General features: G+C 32.4%; 1 long non-coding RNA gene across 1 annotated transcript; it reads left to right on the plus strand.

Annotated features, from left to right (window-relative positions):
• Window positions 1-4,957: 4,957 nt before the first annotated feature.
• Window positions 4,958-7,669, plus strand: LOC136222106 (uncharacterized). The gene is made up of 3 exons (XR_010685503.1): window positions 4,958-5,031; window positions 5,669-5,767; window positions 7,163-7,669. It is a non-coding gene; the product is annotated as an uncharacterized lncRNA (long non-coding RNA).
• Window positions 7,670-8,754: the final 1,085 nt, after the last annotated feature.

Below are 8,754 nucleotides of genomic sequence, written 5' to 3' on the forward strand. Positions count from 1 at the left end.
ATAAATATGCAAGTGAGGATGAATAAACAACAACATGAGTTGTATCGTGTGTTTTATTAAGCCATCATGAAGTATATTAAATCTACTATGGATTTGTTTCAAGTTTTGTTTTTATATTTTCAATTAACTTGTTTTAAACATATTGTAGAAAAATAAATGAGCACCTCGTGAGCTCGTGAATAATCAAGCTGCTAAACGAGCCGAGCTCCAATAACAAATTGAGATCGAACCAAGCTCGAAGCTCAGCTCGAGCTCGATAAGAAACTACCGAGCGGAGCTCGAGTAGGTCAAAGCTTGGCTCGGCTCGTTTACAGCCCTACTCCCAAAAGTCTTTCTCATTGACAAACCTCATTAGACTATTTGTAACGTGAAGCATCTACATACAACCTCATATCTTCATTTCCTTAGGAGAATAAGGGCACAAAGGGATAAAAATAGAAGAAAGCTTTTCAAGTTGAAAATTTGGAAGCAAAAGGAAAACTGGACAGTTATGGTCTAATATTACCATGGACAGTTGAAAGTCTACTCATTTGGCAACAGATGAACCGAAGTTATCGGAAAAACAAAAGTCCATTTGCACAACTAACATTCATTGCTACAGAACTTTCTATTCAGCTCACGAATGTTGGGATATGATCAAAATTCTCATTGATAAAGTAATGAAAATAATGAACAAAAGAAGGATATAACTTATTTTCAAAAGATTTATTAACATAGGTTCCTTTAATATTCAAAATCTATAGTTAGTCCTACTTTTATACCAAATAAAAGTGATTTTCAATAAGAAGGACAACTTAAGTAGCAAATATAGATAAACATAAACACATATATATCCTCTAATTCACAAATGTTCATCTATGAATTCACTTTTGTTTACTCGGAAACAATGGAGCTAACAAGAGTTGTCAAAATTCAGGAAAAATGGCTTTTTTAAAATTGGAACAGGTTTTTAAAATCATAGAAAATTCTCTCAGTTAATGAAAGAAAAACAGGTAGGCAAATCAGAGAATGATACATAAGATGAGAGTAAAACCAAAAATTTCAGATAACCTTACAAGAAAAATGAACTCCTATATCCCTACTTTTAACTAAAGAGTTTCATGCTATAGTTGAAACTTTTTTATAATAGGTGATAATGAGTACCAATATATTTACTCATTGTATTGTAGTGACTCACTGCAAACCTAACATCTAGTTGATTAGTTGATTATTGACACCAGCCTGAACTCTGAGTTACTCATACTGACGTGTTAGCCATGATATCTTCATAATGTCTTTTAACCACTGAAATTATTGGAGTGATCTAATTGAAAACAAACTCAAAATTGAGTGATTTTATTGAGACAAATTTAAGTTTAGTGACCAATGTGCATGTAACCCTATGTACTTGTCCAAAAAATTTAATGCCATGTACTTTTAAAATGTCATATTTGTCCTCATAAACTTGCTTAAAGTGACATGTTGACCCAACTTATCAATGTCAGAAGTAAAATTGACCAAACTTGACAACGTTAGGGAAATTTTTAAAAGTAAGGAGCAAAGTTAACGATAAAATTACTCCTAATTATAAGCTTTTTTATGCCTGGTTGCAGGGAAGCCCGACACACCGGGACTGGTGTCACTTTGTCTGGAAGCCATATATCCCGCCTTCTCGCTCTATGGCGTGCTGGAAGTCGATTCTGGGCTATTTGGCAACTCATAACAAACTTCAGCAAAGAGGCTCTTGTATTGTCTCACGGTGCAGCCTTTGCAAGAGGGAAATGGAAACCGACACGCATATTCTTGTAACGTGTTATTTTTCTGTGCAGGTTTGGAGATCAATCGAGTCGCTGTTTGGCCGATCAATATACACTTCGGGTTCAGTTACTGACCTGATACAAGAGAATCTTAAGCAGATATTCAGCACCCAAATTGGTGCGCTATGGAATTCAGCGATTGTTAATGGGATGTGGACCCTTTAGACTACTAGAAACAGGGCAATTTTTGAAGGAGAGGATCCCCAAATCTCGCTAACTCTTTGGAGGATCTGGCAAGCTGTTCATGAAACGGGCAGACTCGGTCATGGAGCAATGTGGAAATCAACAACGGAGCAATATATTTTGACAGAGCTACAGCCTCCGCCGGCCTTCTGGATGAAGGTGAACACGGATGCCTCAGTTACTGGCTGCTCGGGTCCCGCCGTCTGCGGCGGCGTGTTCAGATCAGCAAACGGCATGTTCGCTGGGGCGTTCTCCTATTACCTAGCTTACACTTTTTCATATGCAGCAGAACTTTCAGCGGCCATATCGGCGGTCAATATGGCTCATGATAGAGGTTGGTTGCGTCTTTGGATCGAAAGCGACTCAATTTTTGTCGTTCATTCGATTCGGAATAGAGTTGGGCTAGTGCCCTAGTCTCTTAGGCAGGACTGGCTAACATGCCTAAAAAATCTTGAATCAATGACGGTTGTAGTCTCTCACATCTATAGAGAAGGTAATCAAGTAGCTGATCTCCCAGCAAACTATGGTAGAATGAACTCAAATTTAACTTGGTGGACGGAAATTCTCCCGTTCTGTATCTCAGCTTCCTTTGTTATTTAGGAGGTTGGCAGGTCTACAGATTTGCTTAGTTTTTCTTTCTGCTAGTGATGTATTTTGTAATTCTTTCATTTCTTCTTAACAAATTTGGTTCACGGATAGGGTGTTTTGAGTAGGGATGCCAACATAGTTGGGATGCCTATGATTCACACTCCCCGTTTGTCAGCCTTTCAAGCAAAAAAAAAAGTAAATGTAACATTAATTATGTTTTATTTGTGTTATTTCTATGTTTTATCTAAGATATTTATTATAGATGTTTAATCAAACTTCAATGTAACTCATTCCTAGTTGAAAATGTATTTAGTGGTGCTGAAATTCAATAATTCTTTTTATCGCAAATTTAAAAAAAAATCCATATAATTACACTTTTTATTAATTACATGTCTGTATTTTTTTTAAACGGGAACTGAGGTTTTTTTTCGATTGTTGATGTTTTTCTACACTATAAAAATGACAATTAACGATATCAGAGTGAAAATTTCAATAAGGAGATAAAAATCAGTGGTACTAATTAGAGATGAAAATAGAATAATAATGACATTTTTTAGAGTTTAATTATAAAGTGTCCTACCTATCTTTATTTGGGATCAAATGTGAAGTTTAAACTCATAATATTATTTTAAAGATGCTAATCTTGTGATGAAGTAAAACCAAACTAATTACACCACAAACTAAAATTCACTTTTTACAAATGTTTGCCACCCATATATCACATTCACTCATTTCATTAAACTTGATAATCAATTAATATTCACATAACCATGATGTGATACTCACAATTATTATATAAAAAAAAAGATCATGTGATGTAACACACATGATAAACATTACTATCAATTGTAAGACCTATTTTAGCGCTTAACTGCTAGTTCCATTCCAACAAGGGATGCAAGCAAGGAATCCAATCCAGGAAAGTCAACAATCATCGATAGGGGTACCACCAAGCGGCTATCGTCCATTCCTGATAGCCTATGCCCGTTCCCTATTCCAAACAAGAATGAATGGGAATTGATCTGACAACGGCTGGGCAAAATCCATCTCTCAATTTACCACCCGGCTAACAGAGGAAGCTAACTACGCGTAATGAAAGAGCCCTTCCTCACTGACAATTTCCTGACTGGGTTCCAACCCACGTACATACACATGCCATAAAGGGGACACCGGCCGGCCCAGCCCTGCTGCTTGGTTGTATCGCCCCGTACACCTCTTTTAACTAACTAAAAGCTTGGGCTTCTTTTTAAAGTTCATCATTTTTTCTTCTCAATTTCATTGAGCGCCACATCATCAACACATGAAAGTCATTTAATGGGAAATTCGATGAAATAATCCAATGTTGTATGTAGATTGTAAGGGTTTGACAGAAAATAGTCCTTAATTTTCCATATAGAGAAGTTCGGTTGAAATTGCTCGATCTATACAATATTAAGTCTAATAATGGACGGTTTTAAAGGACATGTCTTAATTTGCTATTCACCAATAATGATAAAACTAAACTAATTAGTTATTTTCTATAGATATAAGAAATCTAACAAATTCCAAAATAATAACTTTCAACTTTAATAATTGTGATTTAATAATATTAATTTTAGCTCACTTTTCTTTAAAGAATTTCACCTATCTTAATCTTATTATATTTTTTGATTTAATAATATTAATTTTAGCTCACTTTTTCTTTAAATATTGGGTCAAATACATGAATATCATAAATAAATGCAAAATTACAACTAAATCATATTATCAAACTTAATTCTTAATATGTCATTATTTTCTATATATTACAAATAAAGTATGATTTTACACTCTAATTTAAAAATTCTAGACCCAATTCATAAATGTTAAACCCTAGAAAATATATCCTAGACACCTAATTTAGAAATTATAATCTTTAAAATATATTAAAAAGAGGAAATTATATAGAAAAACAAGTTTGAATTTCATATTACACTTAACTAATTCATATATTTGTATCTTATCATTTCATGGTTTTTCTTTATAAATATATAAAATCTCATATTTTTATTTTCAATTTTGTCAAATTCAGTTATTAATTTAAAAAAAAAACTAACTAAAGTCTGACAGTTTTTAAAATTCTGACATAATTGGTATTTCTTTTTGAAAATTAGAAACTTGTAAATATTTAATTAATTTATGATAATCATGTAACTAACCCTATTAAAAATGCTGATTTTACTAGTTTGACATAATTCAAAATTATTTCTTGACATAGTCGTAAATAATTTTTCAAATCTGAATTTGTATGTAAATATCCCTTTATGTAAAGCCCAACATAATGTGGGGCTTTGGCTTTTGTGCGTTTTCTTTGTCAACTAATTCCATAAAACCCTAATTGCATCTCTTTAAATTCATACTCTCCAGCCATCATATTCACTGGCTTTGAAAACCAGCCCCATAGAGCTTCTCATCTCATTGAAATTGTTTGCTGGAAGCGGACCAGGTCAGCATCTTCTTTTCATCTTTGTCTCTCATTCATAATTAGTTCTATTTTTCAGACATTTCATGGACATAATACATAAATTTATTGTTCAAAAGATGATCGATTATAGATTCAAACAGATCTAATTTTGATTATGGTATTGTTCAGACCTCAGTTCACCAAAAAGGCTACTAGGAATTAAGCTGGAAACATAGACAATTGCGAAATCTGAGTTAATATTAATTCCTATCTCAAGAGTTTTTGTATTTACCCATATTATTAGATTCTCAGATGTGTTTGTTTTTTTTATCAAAACCAATTGCGAAATCTGAACAGATCTAGTTTGGAATGTTTAATTACATATCTAGACTATATTCTTATCAGGTCTTCATATATATGAATAAGATCTAGATTGCAACCTTTAATAAACTAAAAGAAATCCGAACTTGTTCAGTTGATGATGATCATTCCAACATGATTTGGTGCATGAAAAATGACTAGGGAGAAATTTGAATAGACGTAGCCATCTCTCCAAACCCTAGATGTGCTAATTTTGATTCATGTGATGATTTAACGAAAAAAAAGGTTAATTTTAATTTAATAATTCATATGATAATTTTAATTTAATAATTCATATGATAATTTTAATTTTCTACAGGAAAACCAATGGTCAAGAAATTGGAAGAAAATCCATGTCTAGATAAGAATGGACATTCTAACAATGATTGCGGAAGGTCGCCGGCGAATTAACTCCCAAGTAAGTTGAGGTTTAGAATAACAAATCTCTTATTACGGTTAACCTACTAAATCTGCATTATTTAAAGTGAAAAATATGATGTTTTTGTATTGGTTCATGTTTTCAAGTTGCATGATCAAATGTCATATTCAAATGGTGTTTGTTTTCAGAACAATTTACAATCTTAATAGAAAGAAATTCATTCTACTTATTAACATATGAGGTTTGTGTTCTTAAGTTGAATATCAAATTTGACAATGGCTAATGGCTTCTATACATCAATACTTGAAAAGAATGATTCAGTAATTTATGATGCAATTCTTAGGTATTTGATATGTTACAGGCATATGTGTTCCATGATCTTCAGAATTTATGTGCATTATTATATGAAAAATAAGCAAAAATAGAAGCATGGTCAGGCAAAAATAGAATTCATGGACTGTTGGCCAAAAATAGAATGCATGGACATTAGTATACAAACAACAAATGGGTGGCACTAAATTTATATTTGCCTTGTACACCACAAGCAATAGAGGATCTCTACAATCATAATAAGTTTTAAAGATTGGTATAACATGTGACAACATTAATATTCATCTTTACATAAACCACAAATGTTGACTAAATTATAAAGAGAAAATAGAGGAGGGGAAAAATAATAAAAGTAGACTAGGCAATAAATTTAACAAATAATAATGAATATCATTGAGCAAGTAAATGCAATTAGAATATGTTCAAACTTAACGGGGGTAATTGCTTAATTCCATTCCTTTGCTTACATAACTTTCAAATGGAATTCAATCACTGATCCTTTTTTTTTCTACCAATTTAAGGTAACTCTAGTTAGGAGGGAGAATTCAATCACTGATTTTCCATCCAAATGGATCGTACTTCCAAAATTTCAAAAGACATGGCTTCCCTAATGTTCACTTTCTTTCTTCTTGTGCTAGTCTGGTAGTTTCACATTAGTTTTCTACTAATACATAGATTACTGTTATTTAAAATTTCATGTTTATGTTATATTATTTATACCTGCATGAATGCAGGTTCATCTTTTTAATATATCTACAACTGTTTTAATTCATTAATCTTAGGTTTATGTGATAAATTGATATTAGGATTTATTTATCACATGTGTTTTTTGTAGCTTGCATATAGTAGTTTTGTTGTTAATCATGTTGCTATAAATGAGTTTTGAAGCTTACTGATACTGAAATTTCTCTATTCTAGTATCACTCTAATGTTTTTGCTTATTAAAAGTAAAATTTTGGTCAATTGTATGGTTTCCTGCTAATATGACATTAATTTGGTTGTTTAAAGCTGGATAAATTATAAAATTGATCTTTGTAGTTATTGATGAGCCTAAAGCTAATTTACAATTCATTGACTCTAATGTTTATTTTGCTTCTTCGGCAGATTTTATTATGTGCATGGGGGATGACAGATTTGACCAAGATATCTTTGAGAGCATAGAAAAAACATGTAGATGATATAGCTGATGTACTAGTATTGCTTCAAAGTCTGGCAACTCCTCCACGTTCCAAATCGAGAAGCGACACAGAAAAGCAAGTCTCTTTCGACAATGACCTTTAGAAAAGCATAAATTGTTTGCCTTTTCATTGCATAAACACAGGGTAAAGAAAGTATGCAGTGTAGAAGAAGGACGATGTTTTATCATCTGTTGATATAGCTGGAAGCTTAGGCAGTAGTAATGCATTTCAATTATGATTAGAGATTCAATTTGAGTTGAGATATGGTAAGAGAAGTCGATAGGGTAGGATGGTATTCGTGGTAGATTGTTATGTTTTTAGTGTATAGTGAAGAAGGATGAGGAGTGGTGTAAGTAAGTTTTGTGGAAAGTATGTGCTTGTGCTGTTCGGAAAATATAGATGTTTATCTACATAAGTAGTAGTAGCCAATAATAGTTAGGAGAGAATTTCTTTTGTTTACATGAAAAATGGCGGTTGCTTCTAAATTAAAAAGCATTCTTACTGGTCAGTTTCTCAGAATTTGTGCTTTGCTTCAAGTTAAATAAGCATCCATAAGTACACCCGTCAAAAGACTATGTTCTACCACCTAATGGCACAAGACTTTAAAGACAAACAATTGACTATTCCAATAACAACCCATGTAAATTGTAATCCAAGACTTTCAACTCTGCTCCAAGACCTTTCCTTTTAATGTCATACCAAACAATATGATCTCTATTAAGATGACTCTTATCTCCTCTTTTTGAATATCTCAAAAGTTTCACATTTTCAAACCAATTACTAGACAAACTCGGATTTGTAATAGAGTATAACTTTGTCCAAGTATACTTATCAACTTCATCCTTCTTCATATAAAATTCTGCGTCAAACTGTCATTCTCTGACGAAATAGTTAATGCAAAGATAGCCTTCTAAAAAATGCAATTTCATTGAAACTTCATCCATTGAGTTGATTAAGTAAACAGGTTGAAGCACTATGCAGAATGTCTCTTTGCTCGTAATAAAAGCCACAATCTCTAGTTTCCATCCATTTTGGTTTAATGTGCATTACCAGTGCACACTACCATGTGTAAAGTGACTACTTCTGGGAACAAAACCATGTACATCTATGTTGTAATCGAGGTAAGGGAAATCCTGAGAAGCCCTTCTCCAATTATTTGATTTCAATCCATAAATCCAAACTTGAAATTCTAATTTAGGTTCAAGTTTTGGCTGAATTTATAGGATATGAAAAGCCTTGGATTCACCAATAAAGTCGTCATAGCCCAAAACCCAACCATTTATTCTCTTTAATTCAACATCAAGGAATGAAGTCTATAATATCATAAATTAATAAGGGCAACTTTAATGTTTAAATTCTGGGATATAGTATAAGAATACTTCTAACTTTGACATTCAAAAGTATTTTTACCCTTAATGGTTAAAATGATACAATTTTACCCTAATAAGAATATCACAGTACATTCATCACCAGCAACAAGTTATTAGTGAAAGCAATTTCAATTGCAAACACATGTTA

The sequence above is a fragment of the Euphorbia lathyris genome, chromosome 3 (assembly GCF_963576675.1).
Source record: "Euphorbia lathyris chromosome 3, ddEupLath1.1, whole genome shotgun sequence".
NCBI classification, from domain to species: Eukaryota; Viridiplantae; Streptophyta; class Magnoliopsida; order Malpighiales; family Euphorbiaceae; genus Euphorbia; species Euphorbia lathyris.